Here is a 22,256-nt window from a genome sequence, read left to right on the forward strand (position 1 = left end):
TACCTTCCTCAAAACAGCCACCATACCTACCTATTATGGCATTTTCATAGCCATTCCGAGATATATTTCCATGCAACTCCCCCCGTTCCGTCTCATGACATGTGTCGTCACTTTCACATTGCCATTGCATGATCGTAAGATAGCTAGCGAGATGTTTCAACGTCATACGCCAAGCTAGATCATTACACATCCCGATACACTACCGGAGGCATTTCCTATAGAGTCATCATCGTTCTAAGCATTGAGCCTTGAGTAAATGGAAGTGTGATGATCATCATTACTAGAGCATTGTCCCATGTGAGGAAATAAAAAAAAAGAGGCCAAAGTTCCCCACAAAAAAATATGGAAGGAGGCCAAAGTGCCCAAACAAAAAAAAGAGAGACAAAGAGAGAAGGGACAATGCTACTATCTTTTTCCACACTTGTGCTTCATAATAGCACCATGTTCTTGATGATTGAGAGTCTCTTGTTTTGTCACCACCATATACTAGTGGGAATCTTCATTATATAACTTGGCTTGTATATTCCAATGATGGGCTTCCTCAAAATTTCCCTAGGTCTTCGTGAGCAAGCAAGTTAAATGCACACCCACTCGTTCTCCTTTTGAGCTTTCACACACTTATAGCTCTTAGTGCATCCATTGCATGGTAATCCCTACTCTTTCACATTGATATCTATTGATGGGCATCTCCATAGCCCTTTGATAAGCCGAGTCGATGTGACCATCTCCTCCTTTTTGTCTCACAACCTCCACCACACTTTATTTCACCTATAGTGCTAAATCCATGGCTCACGCTCATGTATTGCGTGAGAGTTGAAAAAGGTTTGAGAAAGTAAGAGTGCGAAAACAATTACTTGGCCAATACCGGGGTTGTGCATGATTTAAATTCGTTGTGTGGGGATGATGGAGCATAGCCAGACTATATGATTTTGTAGGGATAATTTTCTTTGGCCTTGTTATTTCGAAAGTTCATGATTACCTTGCTAGTTTGCTTGAAGTATTATTGTTTTCATGTCAATAGTGAACTATTGTTTTGAATCTTACGGATCTGAACATTCATGTCACATGAAAGAAGTTACAAAGGACAAATATGCTAGGTAGCATTCCACATCAAAAATTTAGTCTTTATCACTTCCCTACTCGAGGACGAGCAAGAGTTAAGCTTGGGGATGCTTGATACGTCTCCAACGTATCTATAATTTTTTATGGTTCCATGCTATTATCTTGTCACACTTTGGATATTTTGTATCCCTTTTATATCTTTTTTGGGACTAACTATTAACTCAGTGCCAAGTGCCAGTTCCTGTTTTTTCCGTGTTTTTGACCCTTTTCAGAGGAGAATATTAAACGGAGTCCAAACGGAATAAAACCTCCGAAAAGATTTTTCCGAAATAGAAGATACGTAGGGAGCTTGAGAACAAAGGCAGAGGGCACCAGGGGAGGCCACAAGCCCCCTAGGCGCGGCCTGGGGGCGCGCCTAGCAGGCTTGTGGGCCCCCTGTGGCTCCAGTGCCCTACTTCTTCCACCTATAAATCCCCGAAAAATCCAAAACCATGAGAGGGCTCCACGAAAATACTTTTCCGCCGCCGCAAGCTTCTGTCTCCGCAAGATCCCATCTGGAGCACGTTCTGGTGCCGTGTCGGAGGGGGATTCGAATACGGAGGGTTTCTTCATCAACACCGTTGCCTCTCCGATGATGCATGAGTAGTTCACCATAGACCTTCGGGTCCATAGCTAGTAGCTAGATGGCTTCTTCTCTCTCTTGGATCTTCAATACAAAGTTCTCCATGATCTTCATGGAGATTTATCCGATGTAATCTTCTTTTGCGGTGTGTTTGTCGAGATCCGATGAATTGTGGATTTATGATCAGATTACCTATGAATCTTATTTGAGTTTCTTCTGATCTCTTATATGCATGATTTCATATCCTTGTAATTCTCTTCGAGTTGTGGGTTTTGTTTGGCCAACTTGATCTATGATTCTTGCAATGGGAGAAGTGCTTGGTTTTGGGTTCATACCGTGCGCTGACCTCACCCAGTGACAAAAGGAGTAGCAAGGCACGCATCGTGTTGTTGCCGTCAAGGGTAAAAAGATGGGGGTTATATCTATTGCACAAATTTATCCATCTACATCATGTCATCTTGCTTAAGGCGTTACTCTGTTTGTTATGAACTCAATACACTAGATGCATGCTGGATAGCGGTCGATGTGTGGAGTAATAGTAGTAGATGCAGAAAGAATCGGTCTACTTGTCTCGGACGTGATGCCTATATGTATGATCATTGCCTTAGATATCATCATGACTTTGCGCGGTTCTATCAATTACTCGACAGTAATTTGTTCACCCACCGTAATATTTGCTATCATGAGAGAAGCCTCTAGTGAACACTATGGCCCCCAGGTCTACTTCACATCATATTTTCAGCCCTACACTTTTACTTTGTTGCACTTTCCGCCTTCAGATCTCACCTTGCAATCAATCATGAAGGGATTGACAACCCTTTTGTAGCGTTGGGTGCAAGTTTGCTGTTTTTGCGCAGGTACATTGGTGCATCATCTTGTTACTCCTACTGGATTGAGACCTTGGTTCTCAAACTGAGGGAAATACTTACTGCTACTATGCTGCATCACCCTTTCCTCTTCAAGGGAAAAAACCAATGCATGCTCAAGAGGTAGCTGGCTACCACTGACAGAATTCTTCAATCACTGCCGCCAAGATACAAGAGCTTTGTGTTGAACTATAACATGCAAGAGATGAACAAGTCACCCAGCGAGTTATTCGCGATGCTGAAAGTTACAGAGTCAAAACTCCGTAAAGAACATCAAGTGTTGATGGTGAATAAGACCACTAGTTTCAAGAGAAACGGCAAAGGAAAGAAGGGTAATTCCAAGAAGAGCGGCAAGCCTGTTGCCAATCCGACGAAGAAACCCAAAGCTGGAGCTAAGCCTGAAAAAAAGTGTTATTATTGCAAGGGACTGGGTCACTCGAAGCGCAACTGCCCAAAGTATTTGGCTGATAAGAAGGCGGTCGAGGAAAAATCAGGTATATTCGATATACATGTTATTGATGTGTACTTAACTAGCTCTCGTAGTAGTGCCTAGGTCTTCGATACCGGTTCTGTTGCTCATATTTGCAACTCAAAACAGGAACTGTGCAATAAGCGAAGGCTGGCAAAGGATGAAGTGACGATGCGCGTGGGAAATGGTTCCAAGGTTGATGCAATCGCCGTCAACACAGTTTCACTTCAGTTACCATCAAGATTAGTGATGAGCTTAAATAATTGTTATGTAGTGCCTGCGTTAAGCATGAACATTACATCTGGATCTTGTTTATTGCGATACGGTTACTCGTTTAAGTTAGAGAATAACGGTTGTTCTATTTCAATGAGTAATATCTTTTATGGTCATGCACCCAATGTGAGAGGATTGTTCATATTGAATCTTGATAGCGATGATACACATATACATAACATTGAGACCAAAAGAGTTGGAGTTAACAATGATAGCGCCATGTTTTTGTGGCACTGCCGCTTAGGTCATATTGGTGTAAAGCGCATGAAGAAACTCCATACCGATGGACTTTTGGAGTCACTTGACTTTGATTCACTTGACACGTGCGAACCATGCCTCATGGGCAAGATGACTAATACTCCGTTCTCCGGAACAATGGAGCGTGCAATTGACTTGTTGGAAATCATACATACCGACGTGTGCGGTCCGATGAGTGTGGAGGCGCGCGCTAGATTCCGTTATTTTCTCACCTTCACTGACGATTTGAGTAGATATGGTTATGTCTACTTGATGAAGCACAAGTCTGAAACGTTTGAGAAGTTCAAGCAATTTCAGAGTGAAGTTGAAAATCATCGTAACAAGAAGATCAAGTTCCTACGATCTCATCGTGGGGGTGAATATCTGAGTTTCGAGTTTTGTCCTCACTTAAGACAATGTGGAATTGTTTCAGAGTTGACACCGCCTGGAACACCACAGCGTAATGGTGTGTCCGAACATCGTAATCGTACTTTATTAGAGATGGTGCGATCTATGATGTCTCTTACCGATTTGCCTATCGTTTTGGGGTTATGCATTAGAGACATTTGCATTCACTTTAAATAGGGCACCAAAAATCCGTTGAGACGACACCATACGAACTGTGATATGGCAAAAGACCAAAATTATCGTTTCTTAAAGTTTGGGGATGTGATGCTTATGTCAAAAAGCTTTAGCCTGAAAAGTTGGAACCCAAAGCGGAAAAGTGCATCTTCATAGGTTACCCAAAAGAGACAGTTGGGTATACCTTCTATCTCAAATCCGACGGCAAAGTGTTTGTTGCTAAAAACGGAGCTTTTCTTGAGAAGGAGTTTCTCTCGAAAGAATTGAGTGGGAGGAAGATAGAACTTGATGAGGTTGTCGAACCTCTAATCCCTCTAGATGGTGGCGCGGGGCAAGGGGAAACACCTGTTGCTATGGCGTCGGTTGAGGAGGAAGTTGATGATGATGATCACAAAACTTTGGATCAAGTTCCTATCAGACCTCGCAGGTCGACAAGATCACGTACTGCTCCTGAGTGGTATGGTAATCATGTCTTATCAATTATGTTGTTAGACAACAATGAACCTGCGAATTATGAAGAAGCAATGGTGGGCCCGGATTCCAACAAATGGGTGGAGGCCATGAAATCCGAGATAGGATCCATGTACGAGAACAAAGTGTGTACTTTGGAAGTACTACCTGAAGGCCGCACGGTGTCGGGGGGATAACCCTGGGGTAGGCTCATCGAGCCTAGTCCTTTGCCTCCGACCAAGAAGGAACAACAAGAACCATTCTGTAAAGACCAAGTCCCGTTGGCCGGCTAGGAAGTACCTGCCGGCTGGGGGCGAGGCGGCCAACTCTCTGGCCGGCCAGGAAGCACGTGCCGGATAGAGGCCAGATAGCTACCTCCCCCTGGCCGCCTAGGCCAAGCCACCCGGCTAGGGGCAAGGCGGTCGTGCCCTGGACGGCTAGTCAAGCAGACTAGCCGGCTAGGGATCACCAGTCACATCAAACCGTAGGTCATGGCGAGACCCTACAGTTAAAGGTGGCTACGCGTCAGCAAAGGTACCAGAACAGGGAGCACGGCAAGTACACGCGTCGGCGGCCACACCGTTGACCTCCTCCGGTTCCGATCCATCACCCTGCACAGTGTCGGCCCGTCAAACTACCACTCCATTACTGCACTCACCGTGGGAACAGTGGAGACGGTCGTACTGCCTGCCCATGACAATCCTCCCTGGATGACGTCGGACGTACCACACGTGCCCTGCGTCAACCTTACGCAAGAGCCTTATTTGCTAGCCGGCGGGTCCCACGGCAAGACGGGACCTAGAAGCCGGCCGGCCCCTCAGGCGACAAGACAAGACCCTGTGGGCCCCCTGGCCAGCCGGCGAGGCTGCCAGCCGGGCCCCACTCTTGTACCTTTTATCCATATTGTAGGTCGGTGGGTTCATCTATAACCCCCCCCCCGACCTCCTTCCATGCATAGGGTCGGTCAACTCAGCACACACACCAACCACATAGGAGAGGCAGACGCGACCGGTAGCTCCTTCTTCCTCCTCCGCTATACAGCTCCAGAAGCACTTTGTAGTCCCATTCATACATCATACACTCCGGCAGGATTAGGGGTGTTATCTCTACGGAGAGCCCTGAACCTGGGTACAATGTGCGTTCCATGCTTCTACCATCCTCGTTCCGAGCGCCCTCCGGTGCCACTTCGGTTCCCACCATCTTTAGCCTACCCATGGCTTATGTTGTGAGTAAACACCGACATTTGGCGCCCACCATGGAGCCGTCCGCAGCATTGGCTGGCTTCATGCGCTGGGCGGGGCCCTGCTCTTACATCGCCAGATGCATCGCGTCCGGACCGATCTGCATGCCCGTGGAGCCTGCTATCGATGAGGCTTCACCGATGATGATCGACGTACCAGTCCGTCATGCGGATTCGGATGGGGAGCCCGACGATGAGTCACTCCCCAACGTCGTAGTCGCTGCTATGGAGAACCTCAACGTTCTCTTTAGCGATCTATGTCTCGGCGACGGTCCTCGCTATCCTGGCGAGGACTTCGATGTCGAGGCGTTATGCGCCAGCTTCAGTAGGCTCTCTATTGCTGAGACGCCTACGTTCGACGTGTACCCCAACAACGTACTCGTCTTTGACGGTCCTCCGTCATCTGTGGGGCTCTTTACCCCATGTCATGTCGCTATCGTCTCTAGTGTTGGGGAGGTGATGGTTACCGACGCCGGCACCAGAAAGGCTCATGGCAAGGCGTCAGCAGACGCTGGTGAGCCCGCTGCTGTCTCCGCCGATACGCTTCAGGTCGCTCTCACCGGCTTGAAGACACCCATAGCCACCTCCACAAACCCCACTAACTTGCGGACCTCGCTGGAGGACGATCGTAGGTAGATCTTGGAGGAGGGCATCGCCATTGCCGTGGCTAAACGCCAGATGGAGGCCACGCAGCGCGAGTATAACTCCGCCTACGACCTCACCCCAGTTTCTGAGGGCCCTAGCCGGCTTGGCGCGGTCCGCGACCGCGGCCATGTCATTGCCGAGATCCTAGGCGGCAAGCAGCCCATCTACGAGACTCCTGCGGCAATTTACGGGCGGTCCATGCGGCCAAGGAAGAAATGCCAGGCTTCGAGGGCGAGGAGCGCATCCTTCAGGAGAAGCGGGTCAAGGATCTCCTTGACGTCGCCAACGAGGAGCAGACATGGCTTGACCCCAGTCAAGCTTAGTCAGAGTCTCCAGGACCCAATCCCAGACCGCGTCGTAACCTTAGTGGTCATCATCAAGCCGAGGGATCTTCCTCACATCACACTTCGGTCGGAAGGGCGATGTCAGCCACGACAGACGTTCTCAGCGCTAGAGCGAGCATTCTTTGAGCCGGCGTCGCAGGGATGATGAGAGTGATTCGGTATATGAGGTTCCTCGTCCGGGGAGGACCCATGCTACCGGCTCACAAGGCTCCCTTCTGATCGCGGCTCGGATCGGCACTCGCGTCCCACAAGGAGACCACGACGCCCGCAGGCCTCTCAACGACCTGGCATAGTCAGCTCTTCTGGAGGAGGATGGTCCCATCGGTCCGGCATCCTTCGGCCCCCGGATCCGAGGGGAGCCGTTTCCCCGAGGCTTCACTCTGCCTCGGGACACTCCCAAGTACAACGGCACAGCCAAGCCAGAAGACTGGCTGATCGACTACACCACCGCCGTTGGCATTACCAGGGGCAACAAGCGTGTAGCCGTCCGCTACGTGCCACTCATGTTGGCCGGCTCGGCTCGGACATGGCTTAACAGCCTTCCAGCCGGTAGCGTCAACTCATGGGTCGACTTCGAGGAGGCGTTCGCCCGCAACTTCACCGGCACCTACAAGCGCCCTGGCCGGCCTCGCGAGCTGGCCATGTGCGTCCAGAGGCCCGATGAACCCCTTCACGACTACGTCACGCGCTGGAGAGAGCTTCACAACTCCTGCGAGGGAGTGCATGAGGTGCAGGCCATCCCGTACTTCATCAAAGCTGCCGAGACGGCACTCTCCTCAAGCACAAGCTCATGTGCTCCGAGCCCACGTCTCTGGCGGTGCTCATGGCCAAGGCAGACAAGTACGCCACGACCGACTCCGTAATGCGGGTCAAGGTGACCGCCTCAGACAAAGTTGTCCCCACGCCGACTACTCCCAAGCCGGCTGGTGACAAACGAGGCAGCCAGAACAACAACAAGCGCAAGGCGGATCAACTTGATTCGCGCTCCAACAACAAGCTGGTAGCCAACATGGAGGGAGAGGCGCCGACTACTCAGGCCGGCTCTCAACGGAGGCGGACCGGCAAGAATGACTGGCAACCCAAGCAGTCCTTCAAGCAGATGCTTGACGCGCCCAGCCAGATGCACTCTGGGGTGAAGCCCTCTACCCATACCCTTCGACAGTGCAGCTTTGCACGATGACTGTCGCAAGGGGAGGGCATGCCGGCTGCCCCAGGCGCACCTACAGCGCCTCATGCTCCCGCTCCCGGTCCAGCTCCGGATCCGCCACTGCCACCTCACAACGACGGTCGTCTCCACGACGACTACCCCCATCAAGACGGAGCATTTGTGGTCTTCACCAGTAAAGGCGACGACAAGCACAGCCAGCACCAGTGCCGGCGCGAGGTGAATGCCACGGTCCCCCGGTTCCCCAATACAAGCATTGCTCTGAAAAGCCCATCACATGGAGTCGGAGTGACCATCCTACGGTGATGCCAAACCCTGGCTCATACGCGCTCGTCCTTGACCCTACTTTTGCCTCCCACAGGCTCACCTACCGGTTCTCCCGGGTGTTGGTCGACGGCGGCAGCAGCATCAACATCCTCTACCTCGACACCCTCCTCAAGCTCGGGATCAAGGAGAAGGACGTCCTGCCGACTAGCACTGTCTTCCACGGCATCGTGCTAGGACAGTCCTGCTCGCCGATCGGCAAAGTCCAGCTGGACGTCCTTTTTGGTGACAAGGCTCACTTCCGCCGTGAGTCCATATGGTTCGAGGTGGTAGATCTCAGCAGCCCATACCACGCGCTGCTCGGCACACCAGCTTTGGCCAAATTCATGGCTATCCCCCACTATGCCTACCTTAAGATGAAGATGTCGGGTCCGAAGGGCATCATCACCATTGCTGGCGACTACAAGAAGTCGCTCGAGTGTGCACAGGACAGCACCCGCCTGGCCGACGCCATGGTGATTGCTGAGGAGAAAAGGCAGATTGATCGGCTCGTGGCTCAGGCTACCGAGCAGCCGGCGGTCCCTACTCCTCCACCCCAGTCGGCCGGCGAAGGCTCCTTCAAGCCGGCCAAAGAGACCAAACAGGTGCCACTCGACACTGCAAACCCCAAGCAGTGCGTCACCATCGGGGCTAACCTTAGCCCCAAATAGGAAGGCGAGCTCGTTGACTTCCTCCGTGAGAATCGGGACATCTTTGCATGGTCTCCCAAAGACATGCCTGGTGTTCCAAGGAAGTACGCCGAGCACAAACTTCACGTGCGACCGGAAGCAAAGCCGGTGAAACAACCTTTGCACCGCTTCGCCGAGGGGAAGCGGCGCACAATTGGAGAAGAGATTGCCCGGATCCTTGGAGCCGGCTTCATCATGGAGGTTTTCCACCCGGACTGGTTAGCCAATCCAGTCCTGTTGCTGAAGAAGAATAACACCTGGCGAATGTGTATCGACTAAACGAGCCTGAATAAGGCATGGCCGAAAGACCCTCTCGCTTTGCCCAGGATAGATCAAGTGATCGACTCCATAGCCGGTTGTGAACTGCTGGCGTTTCTGGATGCTTATTATTGCTACCATCAAATCAAGCTGGATCCAGCTGATCGCCTGAAGACCTCCTTCATCATGCCCTTCGGGGCCTACTACTACACCACCACGACGTTGGGTCTGAATAACACTGGTGTGACATTCCAATGTTGCATGCAGCAGTGCCTACTGCCACAGATTGGCAGAAACATCCACGTCTATGTGGATGATATCGTCATCAAGACCAAGCAGCACTTCAGCCTCCTCGACAACTTGCGGGATACGTTCGCCAACTTGCGCGAATACAAGATCTGGCTCAACTCGGAGAAGTGCGTCTTTGGGGTTCCAGGCGGCAAGCTCTTGGGGTTCTCCGTGTCCGCTCGCGGCATCGAAGCGAACCCTGAGAAAATCGGCACCATATAGTGGATGGTGAAGCCGACTCGAATCCTAGACGTCCAGAAGTTCGCCGGTTGCTTGGCGTCCCTTAGCCGGTTCGTCAGCTGGCTCGGCAAGAAGGCACTTCCACTCTACCAGCTAATGAAGAAAACAACCAAGTTCGAGTGGAACGACCAGGCGGACGAAGCCTTCCGCGACATCAAGTGGGTCATCTCAAGCATGCCAATCTTGGCAGCACCGGCTGAAAGGGAACCCATTCTTATATACATTGCAACGACCACTCGCGTGGTTAGTGTAGTGCTGGTAGTTGAATGCAAAGAGGAGGGCAAGGTACTGTTAGTACAACGCCCTATCTACTACCTCAGCGAGGTCTTGTCCACCTCCAAGCAAAACTACCCCCACTACCAGAAAATGTGTTATGGTGTTTACCTTGCCGCCAAGTAGTTGAAGCAATACTTCCAAGAGCATGCCATCACTGTGGTGAGCACTGCTCCACTTTCAGAAATCATGGGCAATCGTGATGCGACTGGCCGGATCGCCAAGTGGTCCATCTCCATGCCTGACCACGACATCTGCTACGACCCTCGCACTGCCATCAAGTCTCAGGTGGTGATCGACTTCCTTGTCGACTAGGCTGAAACCCAGTTTGAGCCGCGGCATCCAGATTCCACTTATTGGTGGATGCATTTCGACGGCTCAAAGATGTCAACTGGTCTAGGAGCCGGCATTGTCTTGACGTCTCCGAAAGGAGACCAGCTCAAGTATGCTCTCCAAATTCACTTCGCCGCCTCCAACAACGTCGCCGAGTACGAAGCGTTCGCTCACGTCCTCCGACTTGCCAAGGAGATCGGTATCCGGCGGCTCCTTTGCTTCGGCGACTCGGACCTTGTGGTGCAGCAAGTCTCTGGCGAATGGGACGCCAGCGACGCCAACATGGCGAGCTACTGCTTCCTCATCCAGCAGCTCAGCGGCCCTTTCGAGGGTTGCGAGTTTCACCATGTTCCCAGGGCGGACAACGAGACGGCTGATACATTGGCCAAGATTGGCTCTACAAGACAAGCAATTCCAGACGGCGTCTCCCTCGAACAGTTGCACAAGCCGTCCATCAAGCCATCTCCAGAGTCGGCATCAATTTTGTGCCGGTTGATCCCTCGGTACAAGCGTCGTCGGCTACGCCAGCTACGCCGGCTACAGCTCCTGTGCCGGCTACGCTAGCTCTGCCGACTCCAATTGCTGCACCGGCTACAACCACTTCGCCGGCTATGATTACTTCGCCGGCTACAAGAGCAAATCCGGCTCCACCAAGTCTTGAATCCCGTCGTCTCGACACCCAGTGGGTGGACGTCATGGAGGTAGATGGCGAGCCGGCTACCACGACGGCGTCAGAGACAGAGAGTCTCGAGCCTGCGACTGCTTCATCAAGTGCGGGGGCTGCAGAAGCCCCTGACATTCAGGTCGAGATGGAGCCAGCCCTTGTGTCGGCTCCGTCGTGGGCTCAACCCATCCCGGCCTTCCTTCCTCGTGGCGATCTCTCTCAAGAGGAGGCAGAGGCAAGGCAGATCCAGCGCCGATCTGCACCTACGCCATCATCAATCGCGAGCTGGTTCGGCATAGCGTGACTAGCGTGTTCCAGCACTGCGTCGAATCAGAAAAGGGACATGAGATCCTTAGAGACATTCACTAGGGGAGTGTGGGCATCATGTCGCCTCTATAACCCTGGTGACCAAGGCGTTCCGCCATGGATTCTATTGGCCCACGACCCTCGAGGAGGTCGTGGACATGGTCAACAAATGCGATGGCTCCCAACGCTTTGGCGCGCAGAGCCACATGCCACCTTCGGCCCTCAAAACCATCCCCTTGTCATGGCCTTTCGCCTTCTGGGGGTTGGACATGGTGGGACCATTCAAGACCGCTCGAGGCGGCATGACTCATCTCTTTGTAGCCATCGATAAATTTACCAAGTGGATCGAGGCCAGGCCCATCAAGAAGCTTGACGCCGCGGCCGTCAGGTTCATCAAGGACATCACTGTCCGATATGGCGTCCCTCACAGCATCATCACTAACAACGGCACCAACTTCGCCAAGGGTGCTTTGGCGCTATACTGCTCCAAGGAAGGCATCTGGCTCGACTTGGCATCGGTGGCACACCCCCAGTCCAATGGCCAGGTGGAAAGGGCCAATGGCCTAATCCTGGCCGGCATCAAGCCAAGACTGGTGGCACCGCTCGTCAGTTCAGCCGGCTGTTGGATTGAAGAGCTGCCGGCAGTGTTGTGGAGCCTCCGCACCATGCCCAACCGGTCAACCGGCTTCACCCCATTCTTTCTAGTATATGGGTTCGAGGCTATCATCCCCACGGATGTTGAGTTCGACTCACCTCGGGTCACCTTATACACAGAAACAGAAGCAAAGGAGGCAAGAGATGATGGCGTCGATCTGCTCGAGGAGGCATGGGACTTGGCCTTGAGCCGGACGGCCATTTATCAACAGAAGCTGAGATACTGCCACAACAAGAAAATCAAGCCTCTCTCTTTCACAGAGGGAGACTTGGTGCTGGAAAAAATCCCGCGAACAGCCGGCCAGCACAAGCTCTCATGCCCATGGGAGGGACCCTTCATCATCAGTAGGGCATTGCATAACAATGCATACTACCTGATCGATGCCCAGAATCCAAGAAAGCGCAAGAGAGACGACTCCGGCCAGGAGACGGAGCGTCCATGGAAGGCGGCATTGCTTTGCCCGTTCTATTGCTAGAAGGCAAGTAAAATGGAAAGAGCATGCACATATGTATCTTTCTCCCTCTTCGGGATTTCCAATGAATGCAATGGAAAGAGCATGCACATATGCTTCTTTTGGATTCATAACTAGAGTTTTCACTCATTTTGTGAGTCCCTTAGTCTGGCTCTAACGGGCTCGGGGGCTTGCTAGCCGGCCTGAACGATTACCTTATTTGTAGAAGAACATATAATGTACGCCGGGTCGAACCGTGGTCGTCTCCTAACAGCTACACACCGGCTCCCGGCTGTCCGGCTAGCGAGGCGGCGCCAGGTAAGGCTAGGTGCGTGAAAACTTCAACTACAAAAAGGGTCGCCGGCTCGAGTTGGTTTGATCCTTTTTTACGATCTTATTCTAGCCGGCCTCAGCTGTCTTGTGTTTGAGTCTTTAAGTTTTGATGGCTTCGAAAAATCTAAGTCTAATATTACCAAAGGCAGAAGCCTCGACCCAGTCACAAACTGGCTCCCGGCTGTCGGGCTGGCGGGGCAGATGCTAGAAAGAGTAAAGGGGTTGGAGAACAAGAAGTCAAGCAGGAATCAAAAGATGAAAGTACAAGGTAGCATGCATGGCTTTACGAATTTAATGCAGAATTCATACATTCAAAAGCATTGGCCCACGGCCGAAGTTCATTACACACCCCCCACTGGGTGGAACTGTTGGACTGACGATACATTACATACAACTAAAACAAAAACATGACCAGCTAAGGGGCGGCGGCCTCGTCTGTTGCCCCGGCTGCTGCTCCTGAAGTGGTGGCATCACCATCATCGGCTGCTCCCGAGGCGGTGGCGCCGCCTCCTCCACGAGAGCTTCCGACTCCATCCTTGGTGGAGTCGGCATACGCCTCGCTGCTGGAGACGGCGTCTTCCTTCTCATGGGCCGCCTCATCGGAGCTGCCATCGGCGTCATAGGGATGAAGACGGTGCAGGTCCTCAGGGACCACGTTGTCGTCGTCATCCCACTCCAAGTTGAGCTCGTCCCACGCGGCGTACGAAACGATGTCGCTGGCCCTCACACGCAGCTGCTCCTACACGACATGCAGCACCCCCTCCGAGTCGTCGCGCTACGCATCGAGCTTTCCCAAGTCCAGGTTCCGGTACCAGGACTTGGCCAAGCGCAGTGCCATGTAGGCACCGGCATGTGCGTCTGAGGCGCGCCAGGCGTCCAGGCGGTCGCCGCCAGCTGCAATCCAGCGGGAGAGATGGCTCATCGACGCCGGCTCCACGGCGTCGGGCCATAGAGCCCTTATCATCGACAAGCTTGCACTCTAGAGCCGCTCCATGGATTCGGCCAGGACACGCACGCGGGCTCTAAGGCCCACGCCAATCTCCTCCACACTCCAACCGGCAGTGGCATCCACCTACTGCCCGGCAATGCGACGCTCCTCGTGGCTGACCTCGACGGCCATTTCAGCCACTTCCCATGTCTCAGGGAAGAGTCCTGGGATAGGGGAAGGGGTGCGAAGAAGAATAAGAGGAGAGAGCAGCAAAGAAGAAAAATTCAAGACAAAATAAAAGAAGGCTTACGGTCAAAATGGGTGTCGGTCTCGTGGGCGACCTCCAGGGCCTCGTGCTCCCGCACCTTGCTCGCTTGGGTTGCGCGGGAGATCTCTTCCTCAAGGGCCGCGACCGTCTCCAGCGCCTTGGCTAACTGTGCCTGCTTCTGTATCAAGGCCTCCTCCTTCTCCTTCAAGGCGGCATCCTTGAGCTTCATCTCCTCGAGCTGGGCCGTCTTAAGACGCTCCCTGTCGGCAGCGTTGGAGGAGTCCTCCTCAAGAGTGGTGCGCGGCTGGTCCAGTTCAGCTTGAAGGGCCGCCTCGCGATCCTTCTTCTCCGTATGGAGAAGAGTCAGCTATTGTTGGAGCCGCTCGCCCGCCTCGCACAAGACGTCTCGCTCCGAGATGGCCACGCCCAGCCGGCCGTGAAGATCAGCAAGCTAGCCATCATCCGTGTGGGTCTGGGCCCGCAACACGTTGTACGTCTGCACTTTGGCGTCATGAAGATCCTACGGGCAAAAGAAAAAAGAAAAAAGATTCGGCTTGGCTAATTCATAGCCGACCCGACTCTCGGGGACTACACACACTGGGTGCGATAGTGCGCTCACACTAAAAAAGCAAAGACAAGGCATAGCTCGAAGAGATTCGACCCGGCCAAGGCTTGGCCGGCCCGATTCTCGGGGGCTACACCCAGTGGGTGCGTTGGCGCGCTCCCACTGATTAAAGAGAAGAAAAAATCAAAACCAAGACGAGGAAAATGCAAAGGATGAATCACTCACCCTGGTGTGCTCCTCCAAGCGCTCCAGATCGCTGTGGGTCACCCTGGCTGCTTGCTGCACCTTGTCCCGGCTGCTCGCAAACATCACCACCAGCTCCGGGACACTATTGAGAATGACACCTGGGGTCAACGTCATGCGCTCGGCGTTTGCCACGCGTCAAGTGTTCATGGGCCGGCTCCCAGCGCTGGAGCCGGCTCCTGGAGCGGACGGGCCACGGTTGGTCATGATGATGGGGCCAGCTTCACATGGCTGGTTGGTGGCCGACTCCATTGACGCCCCAGCCGGTGTCGTCTCTGTAGCACGGGGTTGATCGGCCGCGTCCGGCGCATCCATGGTCGTCTCTGGCGCCTCCTAGTTCAGCTCTGGCGCGTCGGCCGCCACCTCGGCCTCCGGCGTGTCGGGGATCACCTCGAGGTCCACAGGCGCGGAGGCGTCCGGCTCAGACGGCTTGGCCGCCTCGGCCCTCTGGGTATGCCACGGGGCCGCCTCGCTAGCTGGCTCCTCCACCCGAGCATGCATGAAGGGGTCATGTCTAGCCTTCGTACGCTTCTCCCTGGGCTTCTCAGCCCGGCTGGGCTGAGATTGGCCTACGACCATCTTCTTCGCCGGCACCTCCCAGCAACGGGAAGATTGATCATCAAGGTCCTTCTGGGCAGCCTCAGCTGCTGCCCAGCCGGCCCGTTCGGCGTCGGAGGCACTTTCGTCCTCCACATCTTCTGCCTCCCTGCAAGGCATGATTTGAGGAACCCATCCTCACTCGGCAAAGCTAAACAAGAACAACGAAGGATCCTTATCCTGCCACGACGGGCACCTGCTTCCTGAGGGCGCCGGCTCGACGCTTCTTGGCGCCGCCTGCTCGCCCTCTGGCTAGAGGTCTAGGCGCGGCGCGTTTGGAGGCCGACTTGGAAGCTGTGGCACCCTTGCCCTTGTTCTTGGCCACCTCGCCAGGAGCGGCCGTCTTGCTAGCATGACGGCGGCCCTAGGTCATTGGAAGGCTAGTGACTTCCTCCACCTCTTCGGCACCCTCCCCGAAGGCTGCATCATATGAAGATGGTGACGTCTCGTCATCATCCGTCTAATCAACAATGGGATGCCTCAGGTGCTCACGAGATGGCTCGGAGCCATCCGACTCCAGCGCCTCATCCGAGACGGCGTCCCGAGTCTCGATCATCCCCTCGTCTTCAATCTCCGAGGGGTCTGACGAATTGCTACCTCTTGAGCTTGAGTTGGTTTTTCCTTTGAAGAGGAAAGGGTGATGCAGCATAGTAGCAGTAAGTATTTCCCTAAGTTTGAGAACCAAGGTATCAATCCAGTAGGAGAATCAAACCAAGTGTCCAGAGTACCTGCGCAAACACAAACGAGCTTGCACCCAACGCTATAAAGGGGTTGTCAATCCCTTCAAGATTGATTGCAAAGTGAGATCTGAAGGCAGAAAATGCAACAAAGTAAAAGTGTAAGGCTGAAAATATGATGTGAAGTTGACCCGGGGGCCATAGTGTTAACTAGAGGCTTCTCTCAAGATAGAAAATATTACGGTGGGTGAACAAATTACTGTCGAGCAATTGATAGAACCGCGCAAAGTCATGACGATATCTAAGGCAATGATCATACATATAGGCATCACGTCCGAGACAAGTAGACCGATACTTTCTACATCTACTACTATTACTCCACACGACGACCGCTATCCAGCATGCACCTAGTGTATTGAGTTCATGATGAACAGAGTAATGCCTTAAGCAAGATGACATGATGTAGAGGGATAAACTCAAACGAATGATTTAAACCCCATCTTTTTACCCTTGATGGCAACAACATGATGCGTGCCTCGCTACCCCTTCTGTCACTGGGTGAGGTCACCGCACGGTATGAACCTAAAACTAAGCACTTATCTCATTGCAAGAATCATAGATCAAGTTGGCCAAAAAAAACCACAACTTGAAGAGAATTACAAGGATATGAAATCATGCATATAAGAGATCAGAAGAAACTCAAATAAGATTCATAGATAATCTGATCATAAATCCACAATTCATCGGATCTCGACAAACACACCGCAAAAGAAGATTACATCGGATAGATCTCCATGAAGATCATGGAGAACTGTGTATTGAATATCCAAGAGAGAGAAGAAGCCATCTAGCTACTAGCTATGGACCCGAAGGTCTATGGTGAACTACTCACGCATCATCGGAGAGGCAATGGTGTTGATGAAGAAACGCTCTGTATTCGAATCCCCCTCCGACAGGGCACCAGAACGTGTCCCAGATGGGATCTCGCGGAGACAGAAGCTTGGGGCGGCGAAAAAGTATTTTCGTGGATCTCTCCCATGGTTTTGGATTTTTTGGGGATTTATAGGCGGAAGAAGTAGGGCAGACGAGCCACAGGGGGCCCACAAGCTTTCTAGGCGCAGCCCCCCTGGTAGCGCCTAGGGGGCTTGTGGCCTCCCCTGGTGGCCTCTCCCTTGGTTCTCACGTCCCCTGCGTATCTTCTGTTCCGGAAAAAATCTTTTCAGGAGTTTTATACCGTTTGGACTCCGTTTAATATTCTCCTCTGAAAAGGGTCAATAACACTGAAAAAACAGGAACTGGCACTTGGCATTGTGTTAATAAGTTAGTCCCAAAAAGATATAAAAGACATACAAAACATCCAAAGTTTGACAAGATAATAGCATGGAACCATAAAAAATTATAGATACGTTGGGGACGTATCAAGCATCCCCAAGCCTAACTCTTGCTCGTCCTCGAGTAGGGAAGTGATAAAGACTGAATTTTTGATGTGGAATGCTACCTAGCATATTTTTCCTTTGTAACTTCTTTCATGTGACATGAATGCTCAGATCTGTAAGATTCAAAACAATAGTTTGCTATTGACATGAAAACAATAATACTTCAAGCAAACTAGCAAGGTAATCATGAACTTTCGAAATAACAAGGCCAAAGAAAGTTATCCCTACAAAATCATATAGTCTCGCTATGCTCCATCATCCCCACACAACTAATTTAAATCATGCACAACCCCGGTATTGGCCAAGTAATTGTTTTCGCACTCTTACTTTCTCAAAACTTTTTCAACTCTCACGCAATACATGAGCATGAGCCATGGATATAGCACTATGGGTGGAAGAGAGTGTGGTGGAAGTTGTGAGACAAAAAGGAGGAGATGGTCACATTGACTCGGCGTATCAAAGGGCTACGAAGATTCCCATTAGTAAATATCAATGTGAATGAGTAGGGATTTCCATACAACGGATGCACTAGAGCTATAAGTATGTGAAAGCTCAAAAGGAGAACTAGTGGGTGTGCATCCAACTTGCTTGCTCTCGAAGACCAAGGGCAATTTTGAGGAAGTCCATCATTTGAATAAAAAGCCAAGTAATATAATGAAGATTTCCACTAGCATATGGTGGTGACAAAACGAGAGACTCTCAATCATAAAGAACATGGTGCTATTATGAAGCACAAGTGTGGAAAGATAGTAGCATTGTCCCTTCTCTCTTTTTTTGGGCTCTTTGGCCTCTTTCCGTATCTCCTTTTTTTTGTGGGCAACTTTGGCCTCTTATTTTTTTTCCTCACATTAGACAATGCTCTAATAATGATGATCATCATACTTTTATTTACTCACAGCTCAAAGCTTAGAACAATGATGACTCCATAGGAAATGCCTCCGGCAGTGTACCGGGATGTGCAACGATCTAGCTTGGCGTATGGCGTTGAAACATCTTGCTAGGTATCTTACGATCATGCAATGGCAATATGAGAGTGGTGGCACAAGTCATGAGACGGAACGATGGGAGTTGCATGGCAATATATCTCGGAATGGCTATGAAAATGCCATAGTAGGTAGGTATGGTGGCTGTTTTGAGGAAGGCATATGGTGGTTTTGTGTACCGACGAGAATTGCGCGGCACTAGAGAGTCTAGCAATGGTGGAAGGTGAAAGTGCATCTATACCATGGGCTCATATTAGTCATGAAGAACTCACATACTTATTACGAAAGTTTTTATTAGTAATCGAAACAAAGTGTTAAACGCATACTCCTAGGGAAAGGGTTGGTAGGTGTTAACCATCGTGCTATCCCGACCGCAACACAAAGGATGACAATCAATAGATTAATTATGCTCCGACTTCCTAACACAGCGGTTCACCATACATGCATGTTACGGGAATCACTAACTTCAACAAAAGTATTTCTAGATTCACAACACCCTACTAACATAACTCTTAATATTACCAAATCCACATCTCAAAACTAATTGAGAGGAATCAAACTTCTCTTTCTAATCAATGCACATGAAGATGGAAGTTTTATTGTATCCTCTTCGGGTGCCTATCACGTTTGGGACTACTTTCATAGCACAACCCAACTACCAAGTTACTCACCGCCGTGCTCTAAAAGATCTAAGTGAAGCACACAGAGCAAAGTTATCTAGCTCAAAAGATATAAGTGAAGCACATGCGAGCTAAATTGCCTAACTCAAAAGATATAAGCGACGCTCAACGAGTATTCTAGAAAATTCACGATGAGTGCATGTCTCTCTCAAAAGGTGTGCATCATGGATGATTGTGACACAACAAAAAGAAAAGACTCGTACGATACAAGACGCTCCAAGCAAAACACATATCATGTGGTGAATCAAAATATAGCTCCAAGTAATGTTACCGATGGATTGAAGACGAAAGAGGGGATGCCTTCCCGGGGCATCCCCAAGCTTAGGCTTTTTGGTGTCCTTGAATTTGGCTTGGGGTGCCTTGGGCATCCCCAAGCTTGAGCTCTTCCCACTATATATCCCTTTGTCCATGAGAACATCACCCGAAACTTGAAAACTTCACAACACAAAACTTAAACAGAAACTCGTGATATCATTAGCACAAGAAAACAAACTACCACCTATTTAGGTACTGTAGCAAACTTGATTTCTATTTATATTGTTTTTAGATTACTGTATTCTCACTTTTCCATGGCTAGTACCCCCCTGATACTATACATAGTTTCATCAAAACAAGCAACCAACACAACAAAAACAGAATCGATCAAAAACAGACGAGTCTGTAGCAATCTGTATACTTCGTATACTTCTGGTATCTTAACAATTCTGAAAAATTATGACAGTTTGGACAAAAGGCATATCAACCAGCAGCAAAACGGATCAACTCAAAAGCTCATTCTGGATCAAATGAAAAATAATTATGTGAGCGAAAAGTTTCTGTCTTTTTCCAGCAGGATCAAACAACCATCACCAAACTAGTCATAAAGGTTTTACATGGCTCAAACACAAAAAGAAACACAAAATACACAATCATAACAGAATTATGATGGTGTGGACGCAACAAAACAGAAAGCAAAAAGCAAAGATAAATTCATTGGGTTGCCTCCCAACAAGCGCTATTGTTTAACGCCCTTTAGCTAGGCATTGATAATTCAATGATGCTCACACAAAAGACAAGAATTGAAGCACAACGAGAGCATCATAAAGCATGTGAAAATCACATCTAAGTCTAACATACGTCCTATGCATAGGAATTTTATAGGAAAATAGATTGTCAAGACAACCAATAGTTACCATATGCAAGGAAGAAGAAAGAGACAATATCAATCTCAACAAAACGAGAGGAAATTCAGAGGTATGGAAGTTTCTACCACAATATTTTCCTCTCTCATAACAATTACACGTGGGATCATATTCAAATTCAACAATATAGCTATCACATAGGATATTCTTTTCATGATCCACATGCATGCAAAGTTGACGCTCTTCAAAAATAGTGGGATTATCATCAACTAAAGTCATGACTTCTCCAAACCCACTTTCAATATTATTGCGCATATCATATTCATCATGGGGCTTAAATAAATTTTCAAGATGATAAGAAAAATCATCGCCCCATTCATGATCATTGCAACAAGTAGTGGACATAGCAAAACTAGCATCCCCAAACTTAGGGTTTTGCATATTTTTAGCATGATTGTCATTAATAGAATTTATAATGAGATCATTGCAATCATGATTTTCATTCAAGGAGCCCTCGTGAATCACTTCATAAATTTCTTCATCACGATTTTCAGATTCACGCATCTCAAGCAAAACTCCATAGAGAAAGTCAAGTGCACTCAACTCACTAGCAAATTGTCACGCCCAAGATGCGACCCTATCCTCAATTTGGCACGAAGGCCTCGTCAGGGATATAAGCGCATCTCGTCGTGTCGCAAGTTGGTATCAGAGCAGTACCGTCCTAGGAGCCCCCTTGATTGATCGAACTTGGCCGAGTCGAGTCTAGTGGAAAAACTGCTTTGAGTCTAGTTATATATCGGAGAGTAGGATTCTTTTTTCTCCTCTTCTATGCTCTGGTGAGGAATCTTGACGTAATAATTTAATTCTGCTCCACTTCTCACTCAAAAAATTTTAGGATCACACGGATATTTTTGGAATCTATATGATGCCGATGTGACGGAGTTTTGTCTTGGTGCCTCCTATCTGCTTTAAGTTTCAAGGGAGTTGAGCTCCAGGGGACTCTTGAGCACATCGTTATCATTCAGATTTCTTAGTATCTCAGAACGAAGGATGTTCGTAATTGCTTCAATACTAGTAGTGGCGAGATAACCCCGATGTCCCCAGTACTGGTGCAGATTGTTCGGGAGTACTGCCATACTTTGTATCATTGTGATCACGAGGGTTTGTTGTAGATGAAGGTCCGAGATTCTGGTCGTGTGTTGACGGATGTGATACAGGTGACGGGTTAGTATAGGAGTTGTGTGTTATTACTCCTTGTATCTGTGTACGAGATTGCATGACCAGATATTTCGGGAATTCTTAGGTGTGAATTCAATTAGTTGCTTATAGGACAATCTGCCAACAAATGCATGATGTTAGGTTGGGGTTCGACATCTAGTGGATTCCTGTTCACGAAAATATCGGACGAAATCTTTCTCATGAGTTTGTTATCGCTTGTTTCATAAGCCTCACCCTTTTTTTGTTGGAATATCGTAATTCAAGTTGCTTCGATGTCAAGTGGTGATTTCAGATCTTTCCTAATTTGTGTTCTCATATTTTTATGTGAATGCAATTCTTTGCTCAATCAGATCGTCTTATCAATTCTTGTCTACCGGAGTTGTCATATCTATTCTTTTCCAACCGGTGTGCTTCTCTTCAAGTGAATTCAATCTTCTCTAGTTGTTGCAGATCATTCTCTCACTTTATTCCAGAGTTCATATCATCTGTCCCAAGTCGTCTTTGTTTTTTCCCGCCCTCCCGCCCTTTTCTTCAATGTTTCAGTCATCATCCTAGTGCCTTTATATTCAGTGATGCTTCCTCTATCTCTTCTTCCTTTCTGTAGCCGGTGATTCATTGTGAAGATTCTCAGGAGATTCGTTTCATATTTGTTCATTGTTGTCATCCTTACCGGCGAATTTAATTCAGTTGTCCGTGTTCATCATATCCTTTTCGTGCTTGTAATTATTTCCTGTGTTGGAGATTCGTTTCAGCCTATCTGGTTTATTCAATTTTCTCTATTCTATCCGGAGT

The sequence above is a fragment of the Hordeum vulgare genome, chromosome 6H, assembly GCF_904849725.1.
Source record: "Hordeum vulgare subsp. vulgare chromosome 6H, MorexV3_pseudomolecules_assembly, whole genome shotgun sequence".
NCBI classification, from domain to species: domain Eukaryota; kingdom Viridiplantae; phylum Streptophyta; class Magnoliopsida; order Poales; family Poaceae; genus Hordeum; species Hordeum vulgare.